Here is a 26,079-nt window from a genome sequence, read left to right as displayed (position 1 = left end):
ACTTCATGGGAGAAATTGGAACACCCAGTGTGGCGGAAAGTTCCGCCTTAAAGGTATAAGAGCCAATCACCTTTTAGATACAGACAACGCCTGTCAGTTAACTCCAGAACATGCATCCACATTTGTTGAACCACCTGAAAAATACAAGTTTTTTTTCCTTCATCTGAGATAAAATCTGGAGATTTCAGTCTTTCCCCATTCAAGTATATAGGAATTGTACTTTTATGCTGCTTGTATCCATAGAAAATAGCTGCCCAGGAGAATTCCCAAGATGGCCGCCAAGTTGACTGTCTTGGCTTGAAAGGAACTTTGCTTTGCAATATTCTCTTCAAACTGTTAATTTGCCATGACAGTAGTTAGCTTGAAAGAGAAAACTCACTGTAGAAGCAGACTAATGTCCAGAATAGCACCCCTTGAGACAACACTGAGACTTGCGTTGAGTTATTAATTGCCTTATGACAGATTTTGGAATGTGTAGAGTATGTTTCAGCCAGTCAAATGCACTGTAAAAATGATTCCATCAATATGTTAAAACGTCTTTCTTTCCATTCATTTAACTCCTCAGAGTGATTTCTGCATGCTTTTTTAAAAGTACAGTGCATCCGGATTTTGTTATGTTACAGCCTTATTCCAAAATGGATTAAATTCATTATTTTCCTCAAAATTCTACAAACAATACCCCATAATGACAATGTGAAAGAAGTTTGTTTGAAATCTTTGCAAATGTATTAAAAATAAAAAACAAAACAAAAAATCACATGTACATACAGTGGTGTGAAAAAGTGTTTGCCCCCTTCCTGATTTCTTATTGTTTTGCATGTTTGTCACACTTAAATGTTTCAGATCATCAAACAAGTTTAAATATTAGTCAAAGATAACACAAGTAAACACAAAATGCAGTTTTTAAATGAAGGTTGTTATTATTAAGGGAAAACAAAATCCAAACCTACATGGCCCTGTGTGAAAAAGTGATTGCCCCCTAAACCTAATAACTGGTTAGGCCACCCTTAGCAGCAACAACTGCAATCAAGCGTTTGCGATAACTTGCAATGAGTCTTTTACAGCGCTGTGGAGGAATTTTGGCCCACTCATCTTTGCAGAATTGTTGTAATTCAGCCACATTGGAGGGTTTTCGAGCATGAACTGCCTTTTTAAGGTCATGCCACAGCATCTCAATAGGATTCAGGTCAGGAATTTGACTAGGCCACTCCAAAGTCTTCATTTTGTTTTTCTTCAGCCATTCAGAGGTGGACTTGCTGGTGTGTTTTGGATCATTGTCCTGCTGCAGAACACAAGTTCGCTTCAGCTTGAGGTCACAAACAGATGGCCGGACATTCTCCTTCAGGATTTTTTGGTAGACAGCAGAATTCATGGTTCCATTTATCACAGCAAGTCTTCCAGGTCCTGAAGCAGCAAAACAGCCCCAGACCATCACACTACCACCACCATATTTTACTGTTGGTATGATGTTTTTTTTCTGAAATGCGGTGTTACTTTTACGCCAGATGTAATGGGACACACACCTTCCAAAAAGTTCAGCTTTTGTCTCGTCAGTCCACAGAGTATTTTCCCAAAAGTCTTGGGGATCATCAAGATGTTTTCTGGCAAAAATGAGATGAGCATTAATGTTCTTTTTGCTCAGCAGTGGTTTTCATCTTGGAACTCTGCCATGCAGGCCATTTTTGCCCAGTCTCTTTCTTATGGTGGAGTCATGAACACTGACCTTAACTGAAGCAAGTGAGGCCTGCAATTCTTTGGATGTTGTTGTGGGGTCTTTTGTGACCTCTTGGATGAGTCGTCGCTGCGCTCTTGGGGTAATTTTGGTCGGCCGGCCACTCCTGGGAAGGTTCACCACTGTTCCATGTTTTCGCCATTTGTGAATAATGGCTCTCACTGTGGTTCTCTGGAGTCCCAAAGCTTTAGAAATGGCTTTATAACCTTTTCCAGACTGATAGATCTCAATTACTTTCTTTCTCATTTGTTCCTGAATTTCTTTGGATCTCGGCATGATGTCTAGCTTTTGAAGATCTTTTGGTCTACTTCACTTTGTCAGGCAGGTCCTATTTAAGTGATTTCTTGATTGAGAACAGGTGTGGCAGTAATCAGGCCTGGGTGTGGCTAGAGAAATTGAACTCAGGTGTGATAAACCACAGTTAAGTTATGTTTTAACAGGTGGGGCAAACACTTTTTCACACAGGGCCATGTAGGTTTGGATTTTGTTTTCCCTTAATAATAACAACCTTCATTTAAAAACTGCATTTTGTGTTTACTTGTGTTATCTTTGACTAATATTTAAACTTGTTTGATGATCTGAAACATTTAAGTGTGACAAACATGCAAAAAAATAAGAAATCAGGAAGGGGGCAAACACTTTTTCACACCACTGTAAGTATTCACAGGTGCATCCTGTTTCCACTGATCATCCTTGAGATGTTTCTACAACTTGATTGGAATCCACTTGTGGTAAATTCAGTTGATTGGACATGATTTGGAAAGGCACACACCTGTCTATATATGGTCCCACAGTTAACAGTGCATGTCAGAGCACAAACCAAGCCATGAAGTCCAAGGAATTGTCTGTAGACCTCTGAGACAGGATTGTATCGAGGCACAGATATGGGGAAGGGTACAGAAACATTTCTGCAGCATTGAAGATCCCAATGAGCACAATGGCCTCCATCATCCGTAAATGGAAGAAGTTTGGAACCACCAGGACTCTTCCTAGAGCTGGCCGCCCTGCCAAACTGAGCGATCGGGGGAGAAGGGCCTTAGTCAGAGAGGTGACCAAGAACCCGATGGTCACTCTGACAGAGCTCCAGCATTTCTCTGTGGAGAGAGGAGAACCTTCTAGAAGAACAACCATCTCTGCAGCACTACACCAATTCAGGCCCGTATGGTAGAGTGGCCAGACGGAAGCCACTCCTCAGTAAAAGGCACATGACAGCCCAACTGGAGTTTGCCAAAAGGCACCTGAAGGACTCTCAGACCATGAGAAACCAAATTCTCTGGTCTGATGAAACAAAGATTGAATTTTTTTGGCCTGAATGGCAAGCGTCATGTCTGGAGGAAACCAGGCACCACTCATCACCTGGCTAATACCATCCCTACAGTGAAGCATGGTGGTGACAGCATCATATTGTGGGGATGTTTTTCAGCGGCAGGAACTGGGAGACTAGTCAGGATCGAGGGAAAGATGAATGCAGCAATGTACAGAGACATCCTTGATGAAAACCTGCTCCAGAGCACTCTGGACCTCAGACTGGGGCGAAGGTTCATCTTCCAACAGGACAACGACCCTAAGCACACAGCCAAGATAACAAAGGAGTGGCTACGGGACAACTCTGTGAATGTCCTTGAGTGGCCCAGCCAGAGCCCAGACTTGAACCCGATTGAACATCTCTGGAGAGATCTGAAAATGCCTGTGCACCGACGTTCCCCATCCAACCTGATGGAACTTGAGAGGTCCTGCAAAGAAAAATGGGAGAAACTGCCCAAAAATAGGTGTGCCAAGCTTGTAGCATCATACTCAAAAAGACTTGAGGCTGTAATTGGTGCCAAAGGTGCTTCAACAAAGTATTGAGCAAAGGCTGTGAATACTTATGAACATGTGATTTTTTTTTTTCTTCCATTTTTTATTTTGAATACATTTGCAAAGATTTCAAACAAACTTCTTTCACGTTGTCATTATGGGGTATTGTTTGTAGAATTTTGAGGAAAATAAGAAAAACAAGAAAAAAGTAATTTTTTTGTGATTTTTTAGCAGTTCCTTAGGCTGAGAGTCTCAGAATGTATCATAATCTATATCATTAACAAATTTGAAAAGTTTTCTTTACAATGATACCAAACACTTGACCTTTTTTTTTTTTCACCCAATTTGGAATGCCCAGTGCGCTTTCAAGTCCTCGTGGTCATGTAGTGATTTGCCTCAGTCTGGGTGGTGGAGGATGAATCCCATTTGCCTCCACATCTGAGACCATCAACCTGTGCATCTTATCACGTGGCTTGTTGAGTAAGGCATAGCGCGTGTGGAGGCTTCACGCCACCCACCGCGGCATCCACGCTCAACTCACCACACGCCCCACCGAGACTGAACCACATTATAGCGACCACGAGGAGGTTACCCCATATGACTCTACCCTCCCTAGCAACCGGGCCAATTTGGTTGTTTAGGAGACCTGGCTGCTTAGGAGACCTGGCTGGAGTCACTCAGCATGCCCTGGGTTTCAAACTAGCGAACTAGCGAACTCCAGGGGTGGTAGCCAGCGTCTTTTACCACTGAGCTACCCAGGCCCCCGTCGAGTTATAAGTCTTTAATTTTGGGTATGCTCCTGAAACATAGTTTAAAGGGTTAAAAATTAGATTTCAGTCAGGCTAAAACAGTAATTTGTCTTTAAAAAATGTCATGTAAACATTTTAGTCTGACGGAAAAAAACATCGGCCTAAGTATTGTGCGCATAATCTGAAAGATAGAGATGACGCCCGACTAGTTTTTCCAACAAGGAATTGTCTGTTTAGGGACCAAAATAGCGTTCCGTATTAAATCCTTACAGGACACACCCAAAACACCCTAGAAAGTTTTTCTTTTTTTTTTTTTACACTTTCCTTGCGATAAACGTTTCTTACTGCCAGAGCAACAAATCCACTATTTTTGCATTAAGCGTTTTCTGCTTCATAAAACCCCATAATATGTTTGCTCTACTAAGACAGGAGCATTTTAGTAATTTTTTTATTTCTTAGCACATTATTAGTCATATTTTAAAAGCAAAGCGTGTTTTGTTGAGCTTCAAAAAATGTATAAGAAATGGTGTGATGCGCTTATAGGGAAGAAAATGCTTCTTGAAGCATTGAATGAAAATGGAAAAATATTATCTTTCTCTCCTCTATCTTTCTATATCCCTGGCACCCCTGTCGCATATTTGGCTGGTAGAAAGTTGGCAACCCTACACGCGACATGTATTTAACCTGACGTCCTTCCTTCAAATATTCGATAAAGCATTGTTTCATGTATACATGGGCGGAAAAATTAAGACCGTGGCTCGACTATGCAAAAACCTGCTGTAGCTCAATTATAACTTACAAACTATCAGTTACAGAGGATCAGGGTTTGGCTGTGAAGCATAGCCAGTTAACTCCTGCTGGTAGATGCCATCACTACACCATTATGTGGGCAAACAGCATCTTTTTCCATTGACAGCTATTTTTAAGTAGCCGTGTATTCTTTTTTTTTTCTTTTCTTTTTTTTTTAGAACAAAATATGGGAATACAACATAAATACAGAACAAACAAACAATAAACCAAAAACAAACAAAACAGGTTTTGCATGTGATTATGTGAAGTGTAGGTGTGAGGTTGTGCTGTGCGTGTGTACATCTCTATTCAGTATGTATGTAAATATATATGTAAGGCAAGCTGTGGAATAAAGAGTAGAGAGGGGGGAAAAAAAAGAAAAATTATGTATATATAATAAACTACGAAAAAATAAAATACAAAAATAAATAAAATAAAATAAAATAAATAAATAAAGGGAGGATGCATACCGAGGAGATATGGGGATGGGCCACCATTCGAGGGGAATCAATTTTTTTGCAAGCGTAATTCTGGGGCTGCATGCACCAGTCTTGGTCTGTTAGCTTTGAGGCCATCTATATGCTTGTTGAAAAATAAATGTTTATACATCAAGAGAGAAACTTGCATTTGTCAAACAACATTTAAAAAGCAGACTGATGCACAGTACGGTAGACTGACTAAACTTTCAATCTGAGTGATATTTTTGAGCTTTATAATATTTGTCTCTGGCATGCCCAGCACTCTCTGTGTGACAAGCACATGTCAGTGCCAGCAAACACAAATTTATGAAGCTCACTAGAATGAGTGTGAGCATTTGGGAGAGATGTGCGACCTAATAGAGCAAAACGAAGAGGAAAAGACAAGCCCTGAAGTGAATCAGGAATTACATGACCTTTGATTGGGTTGATTAAAAATGTCAAACAGGAAGAGAGACAGTCATTTATTAATAAAGACAGCTGTTATTACTGTTCTGACCTAACAACGTGTAGCGCAGCGTAGTTCTAGCGGGAAGACTAGCAGCTGTACATCATCGCACCATTAGCTAGGTAATTCCTAGCCAATCACATGTAAGCCATTGCTTTATAAGTTTGCTCACAATCTATCACATTGCTGTTTCAGTGTGCTAACACGGCAACCTCCACCACCCCACCGCCACCAGTTGAGTCCCGCCCTGCATGGGGGTAGGCTCCTCGCCCCTGCCTCCTATCTCTGGCAGGATCTGACAGTTCCGAGTACAACTTCTTCGGACCACCAGATGGGGCTTACGCCAAAGAAAGACATTACATTTTTGTTTTATATTCATCAAATAAATGTCATCTTAAATTTCACTCAAGTCTGCGAGTCTTCCTGATAGAACTATAATTCACACAATAATAGTGTTCACTTTTACACAGAGTAAATACCAATCTAATTAACCACTATATAATTACTGTCCTAGAATATTGCTACACATTGCTAATGCTTTGCAATGTATGTAATTATCCCAGGTTTACTGTGTGGTTGCTATGCAAAATCAAAACCATAACAATCCATATATTTGCTAAAGCTGATCTAACACAGTCCATCATAACCTATAATAGGTGGATCAAATCTCTTATATGCTTAAGCATATAATAACTGGTACTGCAAAAGATTTGATACACCTACTATAAGTTATGACGGACTGTGTTATTAACTGTTGGATAAGATTGTAAGTAGGGGTATTGTGTGTATGTTTACTTATCTATACTTTGAAGTTAGTTAAATTTGACCAAAAAACAATTCATACATTTATTTCATGTTTTTTTCAGTAGTAATTATAATTAACTTTTTGTAAAAACAATATAAGTCTATGTCTGTCCTCATTTAGATAGCTTAGTAACCGTGTGTACGTGTGTGTGCTTACTTTCGGCTCTGTCAGCCAGCAGCTTCTCATCAGACAGGCGAAACTGGCTGGACAGCTACTTGAAATAGTCAACCTCTGCAAAACATAGATAACACAAATGAAACACACAAAACTACTGAAAACAATAAATTAGTGTCATGCTCTCTGATGGGAGCCTGTCAGATCGTTCTGTTACCTCGTTCTTCTCGACCACCAGCCAGGCCACCTGCAGCCCCTCCAGACCTTTGAAGGGAATTTCACGCGTCAACATCTCCCACAGGACCTGAAAAAACACCACCACCATATGACGAAAAACTAATGGTAATCAAGAGAGAGGCTGAATGAACATCATAAAACACAACGCTTTGACCTATGGGTCAAGGATGTGTGTGTGTCATGGGATTCTCTTATAGCTCAGTCACAGAAGGTCCTGACTAGGGATGATAAAGTAATGACTTTAAGTTCAGTCATGAAATTCTGTAATCAACTAGTGTACTCTCTCTTTGTTTAGCATTTAAATCGCCTTAGTTGTTTGCAGGTAAGCAGAGTTTTCTCTTTGAAACCCTTCTCCTCCTTATAGACATTATTCTGTATGTCTATAAATAATCAAATGTAAAGTTTCCAGTCTTTCTAAAGTACCAGTCATATTGAGAACTCTGCTAAAAAGGTAAAAAGAGTAGGTTTTGTCTTAAGTGTATGTAAACATGTGAGGCAAAAATGAAATTTGTGTCAAAATATTATATCTGTGCATTAGGACTTTTAGAGTAAATGCAGTCTAATAGACCTACTGACAAGAAAAAGAGTTCAAAAGTAGAGCTGTCAAAATTAAAGCATTAATGCATACAATAAATTTAAAAAGTTTAACTTAAATTTTTCTTAATCGCATTTACCGTTAATACAGCATAAACTAGCATAAACACTGGCTTGCAGGGCAGAAACTTTGCGATGTGTACGCCTGGATTCATCGCACTGACACACAACACACACAATGATTCAGTGTCAGCGATAAAATGATGGAGAAAAGAGCTCTAAATGCTATTTGATGTACAAAACAAGCCCAGATGGGACTTGTGATAGAAATCAAGAATTTTTCAGCCTATGTAAGGCACATTTTAATTACCACAGAAGCACGGCAAGTCTTAATTATCACCAAAACGCAGAATGAGACGTGTTTGTTTGCAAGCTCTTTTCATGTGGAGTTCAAAGCGGTGCTGGGCGCTGGCGCTGACGCCCTGACACGAATCGTGAATGCGGCTTGCTGTAACAAAGCAGATAGCCACAGTCTGCAGGGTGTTTTAATATTGTGGAGGATGAGTTTAAGAGATTTAATGTCCATTGCAATGAATATTCAACCTATGTGGAGACTAGTTCTTTCAATAAGTCAAACTCTCACTTAGACTTTGACTCACACTTAAGAAGCGTTTAATATTACTTGAATTGGTGATATTTTAGTGCGTTTCTATCTTTATACTGTGGAAGGTTTTGTTTGGAAAATGTTAATAAAGCATTATATTGTTACATGTTGTTTTGTTTTCTTTCCTAAGATGGAAATAAATTCATTTTCAGTACTTTCAAAATCTGCGATTAATAGCGATTAACTATGAAAAATTATTCGCGATTAATATTTGAATTTTTTGACAGCATACAGCATTGACTAATGTTAATATTTACAACTTTCAATTTAAAAACAATTAGTATATTTTGAAATTAACATTAATCCCTTAAACTCTGGTGCATTTTTGTGCTGCCACCCACAATTTTTCACACTCAAATTTAAAAGCTCATCATTAATACATAAAATCTCATTTTTTCAGACATCCTCCCCTGTAACGTATGTTGGCTGGAACTGCTGACAATGATGACGATGACGAGGACGTAAAGATGAAGAACCCAAGTGCAGTTTATTTAGAGACCGTGAAAACCAATAACCCTGACTACAAACATGAAGCAATAATAACATGAAACTTGACTATAACCAGACTAGACTAGACTAGACTTGACTTGGCTTGACTTGACTTGACCATGGCTTGACTTGACCGTGGCTTGACAAACACATCCGATAACATTCAATCCTCGACAAATAGACAATGCAAACATGAGGGCTTAAATACAAGACATGGGAGAACATAAACCAATGAACAAACAGAACTGATAACAAGATAATTAAACAATAAACCAATGAAAACATGACACATGAACATGGAGAGAAAACAGAAATCACATGACTAGGGAAACAGGAACACATGACATGAAACAGGAACTAGAATTTCAAAATAAAAGACATGAATCAACAGAATACACCTGACATATCCCCCCCACTAAGGGGTGGCTCCTGACACCCCAACACATAAACAAAACACGTAATACATGACATAATTCAAAGTTCTGTAGGGAGCGGGGGGGGGGGGTGTCTTGAGGCGTGGGGCGTGGCGTGGCGAGAAAGGGCAAGGGGCATGGGATCAGGGCAAAGTCCGTGGGAGGTGAAGCCATGAGAGGCTCGAGGGGTGGAGCCATGGAAGGTGGAGCTGTGAGAGGCTCGAGGGGCGGAGCCTTGGAACGTGGTGCCCGGAGAGTAGCCGAAGACTCGAAAGGCCAGGGTGGAGCCGATGGCAGGGAGGACCAAGGCGGTGCTAGAGGCTCGAAGGAGCAAGGCGGAGCTGAGGGATCGAAAGACTGAGGTGGAGCCGGTGGGACTGACCAAGGTGGAGCCGTAGGGAAGGAGGTCCTCGGTGAAGCTGACAGATCGGAGGGACGAGGCGCAGCCAGAGGATCGGAGAGCCAAAGCGGAGCCAGGTGACCGACAGACCAAGGAGGAGCCAGAGGGACGAGGGACCCCGGCACAGCCGACAGGCTGAAGGACCGTAGTGGAGCCGAGGGAATGCCGAGCTGAGGCAATGTCGAGGGACCGACAGGCCAAAGCGAAGTCCAGTGCTCAGAGGGTCCAGGCGGGATCGGAGGGCCGAAAGTTCCCCTTGCCTGCTCAGGAGAACTAAAGGTGGGTATAAGGGTGGGAACCATCTCCAGGTCCCACTGCTCAGGTGTGGCTGTGACGGGGCATGGAGCAGGCTGAGGCGTCGCTGTGATGGGGCATGGAGCAGGCTGAGGCATCGCTGTGACAGGGCATGGAGCAGGCTGAGGCGTCGCTGTGACGGGGCATGTCGAGGATCAGTAATTACGCTGATTTAAGTCTCACCTTATGCACAAAACACAGTAGCAATTTGTGGTTCATTGTAATTCAGACTTGACAAAATTTATGACCAGCTGATAAGAATCATTTGTTTGGGAGGTAACATGTATGGTCCATTAACGGAACCGAAAGTCATGAAAATCATTAAATTCTGGTATTAAAAAAAAAAAAAGAAACGGTTCTCAGTTACTATCCCTAAACCCTACTCCCATCTCCATATATATTTATTACAGTACAACACACACATGCACACAAATACACACTCACCACTCCATACGAATATGTGTCACAAGTCTCAGACACAGGAAGGCTCTAGATAACTTCAGGGGCCATCCACGGAAATATGCCCACCAGAGACATGTGGGTGGTGTGAGAATGAAACTTAGATGCCCCAAAATCACAGATCTGATGGAATGGAGAGTCAGGGTAATTGTCATTTTCATGCTGAGCTAACAAAATGTATAGAATCTTCATTGTGTATGTTTATGAGAAGTCAAATACCTTGAGTACTTTATCTGCTGTCAAGACAACTGGAAATAAACACATTAAAAGAAGATCAGGCCATAAAAACAGTATTCATGATGTGTCTAATTTAACTGGACTTCTGCTGTGTTTGTATCTAAACTGAACTAAAAAAAAATACATAAAGAGCTTCTGCAACACTATATTAAACAAGATAATACATCAATTGTCTGAGTAACAAACCATTGAGGGATTTAAGGTCTCTGTGGATAACTTTGACAGGGGCCTCAGCATGCAGATAATGCCTATGGAAAGCAAAACATAGCATTAATGGATCTAGTAAAATGTCAGTAAATCTGATATGTACAGTATTTAATATGATATAGTGTGTGTGTGTGTGTGTGTGTGTCCAGGTATTCCCTATGTTGTGGGGACCAAATGTCCCCACAAGGATAGTAAAACCTGAAATATTTTACATTGTGGGGACAATCAGTCGGTCCTCATGAGGAAAACAGCTTATAAATCTTACTAAATGATGTTTTTTGAAAATGTAAAAAAGTTTTGTGTGAGGGTTAGGTTTAGGGGATGGAAAATAAAGTTTGTACAGATAAAAACCAATATGTCTATAGAGAGTCCTCATAAAACATCAAAACACAACAAGCTGTTTTAGACCAGTCTTACAAGTTAGTTATCTAAAATTTTGGTCTTAACTTTTTCAGTCAGTTGCATAAAAACTTAGATCGTTCTAATTTAAGACAAAAAAATGTAAGACTGCAGACCGCTAGGCTAACTTTCATTTACATTCCATGTTGCCATGGAAAATAACTGTCAGCTGAGCCAGTGGGGACTTCAGTTGAGGGCTAAAAGGATTTGAGTTGAGACTTTGTAGAAGATTTGACTTCTACGATGGTAACAAAATTGCTTACGTTTTATTTTTTTTTATTTATTTTTTTATCATTTGGTTAAAATCACTAAATTTGTTCATTACAATCGATTTTGAAGCATTGCATTCTTCTAATAGGCAAATATTTTCCAGCAAAGGAAAACTGTGTTGAGCGCCCACTGTCGACCATTTTATTTAAGCTCATTAGTGTCTTTCGTTTCCCACAATGCAATGCCAATTAGACTGTCTTACTAAAGACAACTGTGAGCTTGTTTTATGCAATAGGTGCAATATGGCATCTTTAGCTAGTCAAACTAATTGTTAGACATATAGTAAGTTAATGGCTATGTTTTTGCAACTGGCCCCAGGGACTAAAAACAAAATGTTTTTTATTTTGGTTCGTTCTGAGCAGAAACAGTATTTTTTCGTTCCGGTTCCAATGTTCCGTCACCTCCTTTCTAATTGGTAACCGGTTAGAATGAAATCATAGAATGGTTAATAAACTTTTTTTTTTTTTAAATGTCAGTACTCTGTGCTAAGGGTGTATGATGTACCAGTTGCAGTGTGTAACACACTTCAATGGAAAGGAGGAGGGGAGAACGGACAATATAATTAATATTTTAATAATAAACTTAACCAAAAAGACAAACACACACAGGTGTCAGACAGCTGTTCGTAACTCTCTCTCTGTCGCACTGCCGTCTCCGGTCGGCTTTATCCCTCTTGGGCATAATCACCCTAATTAGGGGCTGGGTGTGCGGAATCACGACATGGCCCCGCCCTCTGCCCTGCCACATTCCTCCTTCGTTCTTTCAGGCCGGGGAGCCCCTGGCATGACGTACATCCCCCCCCATTTCCCTGGGGGGAGGCGTGCCTTTCCAGCCCCGTCTGCCGGCAGGTCATCCCCGCCTTCCTGTATCTGGGAGGGTGACAAGGGGAGGGAAACAACAATAACAAAAACACGGTACATACACACCGTAACGGCCGATGATACCAACTTAATATAATAATATTTAAAAAGAGAGGGAAAGGCCAACGCGGAGCGGCAGCGGGAGAGAGAGAGGAGAGAGAGAGGGAAAAAAAAGAATTTACTCGCCGTTTCTCCGATACGCCATAGCCTGATCCTCAGCCACTCCTCCACCCTCTAGTGGACGACAGCCGCGCCTCCCCGGGCAGATTGGAGGCAGTCCTCCGGCCCCTGGTGGACGGAACGCCCCGCCACGTTTCAGCGGCTGGTAGGGGTCTCCTCCACCCCTGGCAGTGGCCCTGACCACTCCAGGCAGTCGGTTAGGAGCCCCTCCTCCCCTCGCGGTCGGCGGCTATTCCTCCGCTCTCAGGCGGCCGGGCTCCTGCATCCCCCGGCGGATGGCCGCGGCTGCTCCGCTGGGGTGGATGGTAGTGACAAGGACTCTATTATGGCGCATCCCTCCTCCCTCCCAGGTTTCGGCACCAGTGTAACACACTTCAGTGGAAAGGAGGAGGCGAGAACCGGCTTGACAATATAAATAATATTTTAATAATGAACTTAACCAAAAAGACAAACAAACACACACACAGGTGTCGGACAGCTGTCCGTAACTCTCTCTCTGTTGCACTGCTGTCTCCAGTCGGCTTTATCCCTCTCGGGCTTAATCAGCCTAATTAGGGTCCGGGTGTGAGGAATCACGACCCAGCCCCGCCCTCCGCCCTGCCACACAGTGTTACCAGATTTCTCAAGGGACCTGGTCTGGAAATTATCAGCATTAGAAATCATAACAAGCAAAATATACAGTAGCCTATATAAAATAACATCTTTTCAATAATGTATTCTTAATATTAAATATATACCCAAAAATATTTTAAATATTTAAAAAATACATCTGACCATCTAAAATCAATTTATAGCTAAAATCTCTCTCTCTCTCCTGCATGCATATACACATTGTTTGAGCATGTTTGAATTAAAAATCATCTTATCGGGCCGAATTATTTTATTTTTAATTATTAATAATCATTCATAATTATTATTTTATTAATATCTGTATCAATACATGACATCTAACAATAATTCAGTGAAGACCTGGAAACAAATGAGAAATGTACTTTTCCCCTGCATCTGGATTAATCATGCATATATATTTATTATATACAGTAGGGTTGTCACGATACCAGAATTTTGAACTTCGATACGATAAAAGATATTTTTCACGATACTCGATACCAAGAGAAAAAACACCTGAACACGCATAAGAGAACATTCCTTTAGTAAACAATCTTGACTGTAGGTCAAAAGGTGCAGGTGCAAGTAATTTGCATATTATCACTTAAGACAAATTAGCACATGTCTATATTTCAATAACCATTTAACTTAATTTCTATTCAACAAACTTAGAGGAAGAAAAAAAAAAAGAGTGCCTTGGCATCTAATGTGGTCAATTGTTAACACATGTTTTGCTGATTTATTTAAGCTTTTTTGCAATTGCTAGGTTCCTTGAGAGAAACACAAGCATATCGATGTTGTCTTGGGTCAGTCTTGATCGTCTTGGACTGCAAATTAAGCCAGAGGTACTGAAAACGCACTCAGATGTACAGCTTGAAGCTGAAATACACAAATACTTTCTGGCAAACTGTGAGAGCAGACGTAGACTTTTTTCATTTGTTCTCCACCAAACAAGTGGATCCTCTTCAGCACATCCACTTCAGAGTTCCGCCATTTTGCTATATATCAAAAACTCACTGGCCAGTTTTTCTTGTGGGGAAGGCTGTGGAGTTATGGATGGGTTCTCTCCTGCCCACTGTGTTTGTTCACCTTTCTTTTCACATGTTTTGCTCAGTTTGTCTTTTCTTGCTTTCTTGCCCTGTATTTTCTGCTGGCTGTGTTGATTGCTGAAGCATGAGTTCCTCCTTGGCAATATCTATTTGCCCCAGAAGCCTATGCTTGACCTCTGATTCCTTGTTCACAAAACTGTCCTTAAACCTTGGATCATGGAAGGTAGCAGTGTTTAGAACGATTTGTAAAATTCTGTCTGCATACCGCTGCTTCAGATCACTCCCTATTTTCTCCTTTATTTCATGTGCAAGGGTGCTCTCAGTCTCAACATGTGTAACACATGAAAATATCCTCCATGTCAGAGGAAGGACAGAGGAAAGAGTGCTGTGTCTTTCTCCACTTAGTGCATCAGTGAATGTACTCAGTTGGGCAAGCGCATCTCTGACCGTCTCAAGAATGGTGATGTCCGAATCCTTGGGCATGAAGTGCCATTTCTTGCGGTCTTCTGCAAGCACAGAGCAAACGGCTTGTTGCTGCTCCAGGAATCGCTCCACCATTCCATAAGAAGAATTCCACCGTGTGGGCTCATCATGAATAAGTTTATGCACTGGTAGATTTAGGTCTGTCTGCTTTTTTACCAGTTGTCTTAACAACTTGGGTGATCTAGTGAATGAAGACAATGTCTTGCGAAGCCTAGATAAAGCTGCAGAGACTCGATCAATACCTAGTGCTTTGTTGACTGCCAGGTGTAGATTATGTCCAAAACATGGGATCCATGAGTAGTCCTCAAATGCTTTGCGATTGTTTGAGGCATTGTCAGTTGTTATGCCAGCCATTTTGTTCATGTCCAAACTCCATGCATCTTCAATGAGCTCCTCCAGTGCCTCTCTCAAACTCTCTGCAGTATGATCAGTGTTTAGCCCAGCACAGCCTAAGCACCAGGCTTGCATGTCCCATGACTCCGTGATGAACTGAAGAGTTACAGCCATAAATGTGTCTGCTGCTCTGCTGGTCCATAGATCTGTTGTGCATGAATAAAATGGTTTTCCTGCAATTTGCTGACTCAGTACGTCTTGTCTCCGTATACAATTTAGGGATTTCGGTGTTTGAAATAATTTCGACTTGGAAGCTCATATTTACAGTTAAACTGCTCAAGCAGTTGCCTGAAACCATGCTTTTCAACTGTATATACAGGGACCTGATCCATACAGGTGAACTCTGCCACTGCCCTGTTCAATCTCTTTGCCTCATTTGAAGTGCTTTCATATTTTCTTTGCTGCTCAAACACTGCTACTATGGTAGGCTGCATCAATGTAGGGGTCTCCCTCTCAGCTGGTTGCTGATGCTATGAGAGAACAAATCCATAATGAGGTTTTATGGTGGAAAATTAGAAAAAAATAAATACTATAAATCGCTCCAATACTAGAGAACAACATTATAACGTACACATTAGCGCTAAGTTAGCTAGCTCGTTCTCTTAATTTCACATTAATCCATATGTTTTATTGAGGACATGTACTTATAACTTATATGTAAGACATTATTTCAATAACCTACGCTGTCTCTAACCTGTCGGAATTATCTGAAGAGGTCTGGATGCCTGTCGGACAAATGCTTCGCTAAATTTGAGGTGTTGCCTCCTTTGCTTTGTACTGTCTTAAAGAACTATTTGGAAATGGGCTTGGTTGTATCTTTGGCTTTGCCCTGCACATTCGCTTCATAAGCAAAGTATTTCCACACCGCACTCCTGCTGATCTCTTTTTCTAACAGTGCGAGCTCGTGTGCCTTCCATCGTAACCACTGCTGTCTGAATCCCGGCTATCTCGTTGTTTCCAACTAGAGTGTATGGTGTCCCTGCAGGATTTTTTTTTTTTTAAAGCAAAAACACACAATTTTCATTATAGAGTACAGAGTGCTCAGATACTTGCAGTTTTTTCGGTACTACCGAATGCTAACTTAATTAAGCTCAGAACCATTTTTGAAATTTGGTATCACGGTAGTATCAAAGTATCAGTATTTTTGACAACCCTAATATATAGTTGTCTATAAGGTCTTCAGCATGTCACAGAAGGCTACATCCACAATGTGCATTAAAGCAAAGAAATGTGTGATGCAGCAGTTTCCTTCAGAATCAAAGCACATTCTTATCATGTTCAACTAAAAAGAGAGAAGCCTCATTTTTTGTGCAACAGGAAGTGGTGTGATTCAGAAAAATTACTGTAATAAAACATTTATACTTTGGTTTCATGAAAAAAATTATCGGAATGAAATGAACCGGATATTAACTGGTTACCAACATTTAAAAATAATGTTTTTACTGCAGAACAAATTAAACGGACATTGTTGCCTTTTTCGGTTACATTCTGAATAAATTTTTGTTCGTTTTCATTTTTTGCTTTTGTACCTTGGAACATTTTCAGTCCCTGCATAGAATAATTATGCACATTAAAATGCAAACAAATCTAGAACATTTCATAAAAATTATAGATCGACATTGGGGTGAATTCACTAAAAAGTTGCACCAACAGTTGCATGTGGTATTTCAGTGCAGTTACCTCCATCATATTCACTAATTACCTGCAATCCAGTCTTACCAGGCGCAACCTGCTGTAGTACAACAGCACTGCATCATGAGTATTTAAAGAGAGTCACTGTCATTCTTTTCCATGCAAAAACGCCTCCATTTTTTGTCAAATAAGCTTATTATAGATTGACTCTATTTGCCCTATTTGCTGGCTGAAATTAACATTGTGCTGTTAGTGCCCATGAAAAGTATACAGTCAATTGGAAAATCCAGTTTAAAATCCAAAAAGTGAAAAATACAAAGCATAACACATAACACAATCACTAACACATACATATAAAAACATATGATCCCTCTGTAAGCTCTGGACTTTGACACTCAGACCTTAAATCATAATTACTTATCTTAATCATATTATATCTTTACATGTACATGACCTTACTGATATGTGTTGACACATGTGGACACATGACAAATTACTAACATAAGGATAATTAATGCATAACATGTCCATGGACTGTTTTTTTTTTTCTTTTTTTTTTTTAACTCAACATTATGATTTAAGCTCAAAATGTATAAAGATGCATAAGGGAAAGTGTATTTTAGGAGCTGTAATTGTCACCCTTTTTACTTTTTTCACTATTTTTCATCATCTTTTTGCCTTCACTAGTTCATTAGTCCTGCATAGTTACAATGCTTTTTGAAAGTACAAATATTCCAACTCTCAGTCTTAAAAGCTGCGTGAATACTGTAATTAAATACTGTAACAAAATAAAAAGCAAAATGCTGTATAAAATAGCTTTAGGTTGATTATACAATGTCATATTGTAGGACATGTCCACTTCCTAAAGTATTTCATAAACGTTTGTACACTTTGGTGTCCCTAGACTTTTTTATTTTTTATTTATTATTATTGTTATTATTATAATTTTTTTGAACTATTAGATTAGCTAGTTAAGCTGTTAAATGAAATGTTATCTTCATTTGGAACTATTAATGACTATGAACTATAAACACTATATTTATTAAACTACTAATATCGGACCATTATTTGTAAGAAAACATTTGTAAGAAAACAAAAAAATTTGTTTTTTACTTTAATTTATGGGTTTATCAATAACTAAAAACCAACATTTGTTCCCAAACTAACTAGCCCCCATCAGTGATAGCTTAATTTAGGCTAAATGTTACTTGCAACCCTGTTACCCAATCAGATGTAGGTTGCTTTTAATTTGATTAATTGTTACTATTTATTGTTAATCTTATTTAATATTTATTGCTGAAAAATCACACAAATCAGGGTTTAAAACGTCCTGGTTACTTTCGTAAACTCCATGCCCTGATGGAGGGAACGAGACGTTGTGTCGATGTAGTGACACTTGGGAGCCCGAAACACCTCTGATCTTTGGAAAAAGGCCAATGAGAATTGGCGAGTGGAATTTGCATGCCACTCCCCCGGACATAAGGTATAAAAGGAGCTGGTATGCAACCACTCATTCAGGTTTTGTGCTGAGGAGCCTAGACCAGGTCCCGGCCATTACAGCTGGTAGTTCAGCGTTGTGGCAAGAGGGACACAACGTCTCGTTCCCTCCATCAGGGAACGGAGGTTACGAAAATAACCAGGACGTTCCCTATCTGTCACTCACTTGATGTTGTGTCGATGTAGTGACACTAGGGGTCCCTATACAAAATGCCACAACTAGCTGAACTGTGTTACGTGAAGTGGCGGTGTGTGACGGGCAGACTGCTGTGTGCCTCGTAGCCAGTGTACCATGCCATCACGTAACCTCCCCCAACACTCTTTATGAGCGTCGAACAGTCCTTCAGGACAAGTCAACTGCTCAACAAATAGGGACAGGCTGGCCCAGCCGGGGCCTTTTTTCCTTCTCTTTTCTACCCAAAAAGAGTGGAATTTGTTAACTGACTGGGAGCCCCAGTGCCTACGTCGGGGGGGTGTCACTCCCAAAGGGGAAGACACCGTGGAGACCACACCCCGCCCAAAAAGGGGGGGGGGGGGTACTTCAAGTGGAAATACATCACATGGTCTTACCGAGTTTTGTCAGAAGTATGTCATGTGGAGAGTCGCATGGTAGGTCCTACCCAAGGGGCGAGGAGTTTCTACAAGCATGGCGACCGGAGCAGAGGGCCCTCTGGACACAGTAATGCCAAGGCTGGGTCTGCCTGCTCCTGGGGCAGCCCTTGCAGGTTCACCACCTGATCCCTAAAAGGGGACATGGGAACCTTGGGCACATAGCCCGGTCGGGGTCTCCGGATCACATGAGAATAACCCGGACCGAACTCCAGGCATGATTCGCTGACAGAGAACGCTTGCAGGTCCCCTACCCTCTTGATGGAAGTGAGCGCAGTCAGGAGGGCAGTCTTCAAAGAGAGTGCCTTAAGCTCAGCTGACTCCAAGGGCTCAAAGGGAGCTCCCTGTAGACCCTGAAGGACTACAGAGAGGTCCCACGGAGGAACAAGGCACGGTCTAGAGGACTTCAACCTCCTAGCGCCTCTCAGGAACCTGATGATCAAGTCGTGCTTCCCCAAGAACTTACCATCTACTGCATCGTGATGAGCCGAAATAGCGGCTACATACACCTTCAAGGTGGAGGGGGACAGTCGCCCCTCCAACCTCTCCTACAGAAAGGAAAGCACTGATCCAACTGCACATCTCTGGGGGTCTTCCCATCAGGAAGAATGCCACTTAGTGAACAGACGCCACTTCAAGGCATACAGATGCCTCGTAGAGGGAGCCCTAGTCTGAGTGATGCGGTAGGCCACTTAAGTCCTCCACTTCCTGTCCAAGGGCCAGACGTGGAGATTCCAGAGGTCTGGTCGTGGGTACCAGATGGTGCCCCATCCCTGAGAAAGAAGGTCCTTCCTCAGGGGAACTCCCCAGGGGGCTGTCACGAGGATCGTGAGATCCGAGAACCATGTCAGGGTGGGCCAGTAGAGTGCACTAGGATGACCTGCTCCCCGTCCTCCCTGACCTTGCACAGGGTCTGTGCAAGTAGGCTCACTGGGGGAAACGAATACTTGCGTAGTCCAGGGGGCAAGCTGTGTGCCAACGCGCCTATACCGAGAGGTGCCTCGGTCAGGGTGTACCAAAGCGGGCAGTGGGAGGATTCCCGAGAAGCAAACAGGTCTACCTGTGCTTGACTGAATTGACTCCAAATCAGCTGGACCACCTGAGGGTGGAGTCTCCACTCTCCCCTGAGGGTAACCTGACATGACAGCGCGTCCGCTGCGGTGTTGAGGTCGCCTGGGATGTGAGTGGCTCGTAGTGACTTGAGGCACTGCTGACTCCAGAGGAGGAGACGGCGGGTGAGTTGTGACATGCAATTGTAACGTTGTTGGCTGGAACTGCTGACAATGATGACAAAGACGAAGATGACGATGACGTGAAGATGAAGAACCCAAGTGCAGTTTATTAACAAATGTGAACCAAAAAACCCTAACTAGAAATGTTAAATACAAAACAAAACATGAACATGGACTTAACTTGACTTGACTTGACTTGTCTATGGCTTACCAAACACATTCATCACATTCAATACTTGACAACTACACAATGGAAAACATGAGGCTTAAATACAAGACATGGGAGAACATAAATCAATGAACAAACAGAACTCATAACAAGCTAATTTAACAATAAACCAATGAAAACATGACACATGAACATGGAGGGAAAACAGAAATCACATGACAAGGGAAACAGGAACACATGACATGAAACAGGAACTAAACATTTCAAAATAAAAGACATGAATCAACAGAATACACATGACATATCCCCCCCACTAAGGGGTGGCTCCTGACACCCCAACACATAAACAAAACACATAAAACATGATATAAATTCAAAGTTCTGTAGGGAGCTGGGGGGGGTGTCTTGAGGTGTGGGGTGTGGCATGGCGAGAAAGGGCGAGGGGCATGGGACCAAGGCAAAGTCCGTGGGGGTGGAGCCATGAGAGGCTCGAGGGGCGGAGCCATGGAAGGCGGAGCCGTGAGAGGCTCGAGGGGCGGAGCCATGGAACGTGGTGCCCGGAGAGTAGCCGAAGACTCGAAGGGCCAGGGTGGAGCCGATGGCAGGGAGGACCAAGGCAGTGCTGGAAGCTCGGAGGAGCAAGGTGGAGCTGAGGGATCAGAAGACTGAGGTGGAGCCGGTGGGACTGAGGACCAAGGTGGAGCCGTAGGGAAGGAGGTCCCCGGTGAAGCTGACAGATTGGAGGGACGAGGCGCAGCCAGAGGATCGGAGAGCCAAAGCGGAGCCAGGTGACCGACAGACCAAGGAGGAGCCAGAGGGACGAGGGACCCCAGCACAGCCGACAGGCTGAAGGACCGTAGTGGAGCCGAGGGAACGCAGAGCTGAGGCAATGTCGAGGGACCGACAGGCCAAGGCGAAGTCCAGGGCTCGGAGGGTCCAGGCGGGATCGGAGGGCCGAAAGTTCCCCTTGCCTGCTCAGGAGAACTAAGGGTGGGTATAAGGGTGGGAACCATCTCCAGGTCTCACTGCTCAGGTGTGGCTGTGACATGGCATGGAGCAGGCTGAGGCATTGCGGTGACGTGGCATGGAGCAGGCTGAGGCGTTGCTGTGACGTGGCATGGAGCAGGCTGAGGTGTTGCTGTGACGTGGCATGGAGCAGGCTGAGGCGTTGCTGTGACGTGGCATGGAGCAGGCTGAGGCATTGCTGTGACGTGGCATGGAGCAGGCTGAGGCATTGCTGTGACGTGGCATGGAGCAGGCTGAGGCCTTGCTGTGACGTGGCATGGAGCAGGCTGAGGCGTTGCTGTGACGTGGCATGGAGCAGGCTGAGGCGTTGCTGTGACGTGGCATGGAGCAGGCTGAGGCGTTGCCGTGACGTGGAACTCTGGCTCGACGGCGGCCGTGACGTGGAACTCTGGCTCGGCGGCGGCCGTGACGTGGAACTCTGGCTCGGCGGCGGCCGTGACGTGGAACTCTGGCTCGGGATCCGCCTCCCCCACAGTGAACGGGGAACCAATGAACCGTAGGGCGAGGTCGATATACTGAGCCAGGCTGAGGGAACTGCGACCGCCAGGCATCAAAAAAGAAATGGACTCATTCAGTCCAAATCTGAAACAGTCTTTGAGGGCAACCTCATTAAAGTCCACCTGGCTGGCTAGACTGCAGAAGTCCTCAACATAGTCCTCCAGGGGACGATTCCCCTGACGTAGGCGCAGAAGTAAAACTGCTGGGTTCATGGTTGGGTCAAGTATTCTGTAACGTTTTTGGCTGGAACTGCTGACAATGATGACAAAGACGAAGATGATGATGACGTGAAGATGAAGAACCCAAGTGCAGTTTATTAACAAACGTGAACCAAAAAACCCTAACTAGAAACGTTAAATACAAAACAAAACATGAACATGGACTAAACTTGACTTGACTTGACTTGACTTGACTTGACTATGGCTTACCAAACACATTCATCACATTCAATACTTGACAACTACACAATGGAAAACATGAGGCTTAAATACAAGACATGGGAGAACATAAACCAATGAACAAACAGAACTCATAACAAGCTAATTAAACAATAAACCAATGAAAACATGACACATGAACATGGAGGGAAAACAGAAATCACATGACAAGGGAAACAGGAACACATGACATGAAACAGGAACTAAACCTTTCAAAATAAAAGACATGAATCAACAGAATACACGACAGCGATGGGAGCGTAGACCACCTTGGTGGTTGATGTAAGCTACTGTCGCTGTGTTGTCCGTCTGGACCAACACGTGCTTGCCCTGGATCAATGGCCGAAACCTCCGCAAGACGAGCAGTACTGCCAACAACTCTAGGCAGTTGGTGTGCCAACGCAGCCGCGGGCCAGTCCAAGAACCGGCAGCTGTGTGCCCGTTGCATACGGCACCCCAGCCCGTCTTGGAGGCATCTGTTGTAACCACGACTCGTCTGGAGACCTGCTCTAGGGGAACCCCTGCCCGTAGAAATGCCAGGTCGGTCCAAGGGCTGAAGAGGCTGCAACAGATCAGTGTGATGGCCACGCGATGTGTCCCGCAGCGCCATGCCCATCTCGGGACTCGAGTCTGAAGCCAGTGCTGAAGCGGTCTCATATGCATCAACCCAAGCGGTGTGGCCGTCGCTGAGGATGCCATATGCCCCAGGATCCTCTGAAAAAGTTTCAGTGGAACCGTTATCCTCCGTCTGAACGCCTTCAGACCGTTCAGCACTGACTGAGTGCGTTAGTTCGTGAGACGCGCTGTTATCGAGACTGAGTCCAACTCCACACTGAGAAAAGAGATGCTCTGAACTGGGGAGAGCTTGCTCTTTTCCCAGTTGACCCGAAGCACCAGTCGGCTGAGGTGTCAAAGCATGAGGTCCCTGTGTGCGCATAGCAACTCTCGAGAGTGAGCTAAGATCAGTCAGTTGTCGAGATAGTTGAGAATGTGGATGCCCACTTCCCTTAGTGGGGCAAGGGCTGCCTCCGTGACCTTCGTGAAGATGCGAGGGGACAAGGACAGGCTGAAGGGGAGGACCTTGTACTGGTACTCCTGACCCTCAAAGGCAAACCACAGGAAGGGTCTGTGTCGAGGTAGGACTGAGACGTAGAAGTACGCATCCTTCAGGTCTACCGCTGCAAACCAATCTAGATGTCGGACGCTCGCTAGAATGCGTTTTTGCATCAGCATCTTGAACGGGAGTCTGTGCAAGGCCCGGTTCAGTACTCGCAGGTCCAAGATTGGTCTCAACCCACCGCCTTTCTTTGGTACGATGAAGTAGGGGCTGTAGAACCCTTTCCTCATCTTGGCTGGAGGGACAGGCTCTATCGCGCCCATGCTCAGGAGGGTCGCGATCTCCGCACACAAGGTAGCGGCATTCTCGTCCTTCACCGAGGTGAAGAGGATGCCGCTGAACCTGTGCAGGTGACTGGTGAACTGAATCGCGTAGCTGAGTCGGACAGTCCGGGTCAGCCATCGCGACGGGTTGGAAAGCACGAGCCACGCATCCAAACTCCGGGCGAGGGGGACCAAGGGGATAATCTTGTCGGACATACCGGCGGGTGGGGCCTCGCGGTGGGGTGGAGCTCGAGGTGCCACGTTGAGGGGACTCAAGCCCCATGGCTGTGCTCAGTCGAGGGACATCGAAGCACTTACCTGGCTTCTGCCGCCCACCATGAGATTGGCCATGGAGGGGGGAGGAGGAGTCTCGTCCCCAAGGTCCATCGGCACTAATCCCATTTGGGGGCATTCGTGCCACAGCTGGGAGCCCAGGGGCAGGGGGTCAACCACTGGAGCGCCAACCCTGCCAAAAAGGGTGACCCAGGAAACAAGGAAACTGCTCTTTTGCTGAACCTTTGGGTACCGCAGCCTCTGGGGCATGCGGCGAAAAAGGAAACAAAAGATTCTCCTCCTGGCCCTCCACTGGGGGATGGAGTGGTCTGTGCACCAGCTCCAAAGAGATGGGTCTCCTTGCCCCTGGATTGCCCATCTTAAGGGCGCTTCGAAGCTTTCCTTGGGTTCTTGGCCGCTGGCCATGAGACGGGGGGTGTCTGCTTCCTGCGATGGGCTGCACGCTGGGGCCGGGCCACGGGGGCGGGCTGCGGCAGAGCCGAAGATGTTGCTGCAGGAGACGCCCTTGGCGACGAGCAGACGGGGTGCGGGATCTTGAGCCGCGCCGGGGCAGGATGTGCTTTATAGCCTCCATCTGCTTCTTCACCATCGAGAACTGCTGGGCAAAGTCCTCGACGGTGTCGCCAAACAGGCCAAACTGGGAGATGGGGTGTCAAGGAACCGTGCCTTGTTGGCCTCTCGCATCTCTACCAAGTTGACCCAGAGGTGGCGCTACTGGACCACGAGAGTGGACATCGCCTACCCGAGAGACCATGCTGTGACCTTCGTCGCCTGGAGAGTGAGGTCGGTCGCCGAGCGCAGTTCCTGCATCAATCCCGGGTCAGAACTACCCCGTGCAGTTCTTTTAGCGCCTTGGCTTGGTGTTCTTACAGGAGAGCCAAGGCGTGCAGGGCAGAGGCGGCTTGTCCAGTGGCACCATAGGCCTTGGACGGGCGCTTCGGATGCCCGCGCCAAGTGGTGGCGCTCTGCGGGCATAAGTGCACCACTAGCGCCTTTTCCACATGGGGATCACCGAATACCCCTTGGCCGCTCCACCCTCGAGGGTAGTGAGAGCGGGGGAGCTGAAAGATCGGGACCGGGCAGTAAAAGGTGCCTCCCATGAACTTATCAGCTCCTCATGCAATTCCAGGAAGAAAGGAACGGGGGCGGGGCGTGGCTGTGAGCGGCACCGCGAGCCCAGGAACCAATCGTCGAGCCGTGAGGGTTCAGGGGAGAGCGGTGGGATCCACTCTAGCCCGACACTCGCGGCCGCCCGGGAAAGCATGTCCGTCATTTCCATGTCGGCCTGAGACTGGGCGATCGTTCCCGAAGGAGGAAGCCCAGCCGAAGCCTCAGCGTCAGACGGGACGAGCCCACTCTCCGATGCTGCGCTCAATAACTCATCATCTTCCGGGGCGCCAAACGAGATGTCGAACTCGCCCTGAGACGAGCCGGCGATCCCATCCGTGCACGTGATCGGGGCAAGTGAGCGTGCTGGGGAATGGGAGGTCCGTGGGGGGATACCCGGCGGAGATGGTCCCATTGAGGTCCCCAAATCGCCCCCAGTGCTAACCGGCACAGCCTCATACCCGTAGGTAGAAGGACCGAGGAGGAAGGGTGGCTTGCTTTCTTACGAATGCAAGCCGTGACCGCAACGTTGCCATGGTCATGTTTCCGCAGTGAGGACATGATCCATCCACGAACGATTTCTCTGCGTGGGCAGTGCCCTGACACATAAGACCGTGGCCATCGGAAGGGGAGAGATAGCGACCACAACCAGGAATAACACACAAACGGAAAGACATCTTTAAAAAGATGTTCCGTGTGTGCCGCTCTTTTATGAATGGAAAGTATACTCTTTTTAGAATATACTCTTTTTTTCCCAGGGGTGTTCTCTGCACTGTACAGGCACAGAGGGGGAGAAGCCACTGAAATGCGCCGTCAAATCCAGCAGTCTTTAGCGAGGTGAGTTTTTCTAGAGGAATTGAATTCAGTGCACTGAATGCAACCGCTCGGCTCCGAAGAGAAAATCTGAATGAGTGGTTGCATACCAGCTCCTTTTATACCCGTATGTCCGGGGGAGTGGCATGCAAATTCCACTCGCCAATTCTCATTGGCCTTTTTTCAAAGATCAGAGGCTCCCAAGAGTGACCCCTAGTCACTACATTGACACAATGTCGAGTGAGTGACAGATAGGGAACTGAATTCCGACATGTTTCAAATTGGTTAGGTTGCAAAA

The 26,079-nt window shown here is 44.7% G+C and overlaps 1 pseudogene; it reads right to left on the bottom strand.

Moving 5' to 3' along the window:
- The window catches only part of LOC127447315 (mitogen-activated protein kinase kinase kinase 20-like), a 100,433-nt pseudogene that overhangs the window by 60,662 nt on the left and 13,692 nt on the right, over nt 1-26,079 (bottom strand).

Source organism: Myxocyprinus asiaticus, chromosome 10, assembly GCF_019703515.2.
Source record: "Myxocyprinus asiaticus isolate MX2 ecotype Aquarium Trade chromosome 10, UBuf_Myxa_2, whole genome shotgun sequence".
Lineage (NCBI taxonomy): Eukaryota > Metazoa > Chordata > Actinopteri > Cypriniformes > Catostomidae > Myxocyprinus > Myxocyprinus asiaticus.
Note: the sequence above shows the minus strand (reverse complement) of the source record. Positions and strands in the feature narration are given on the sequence as shown.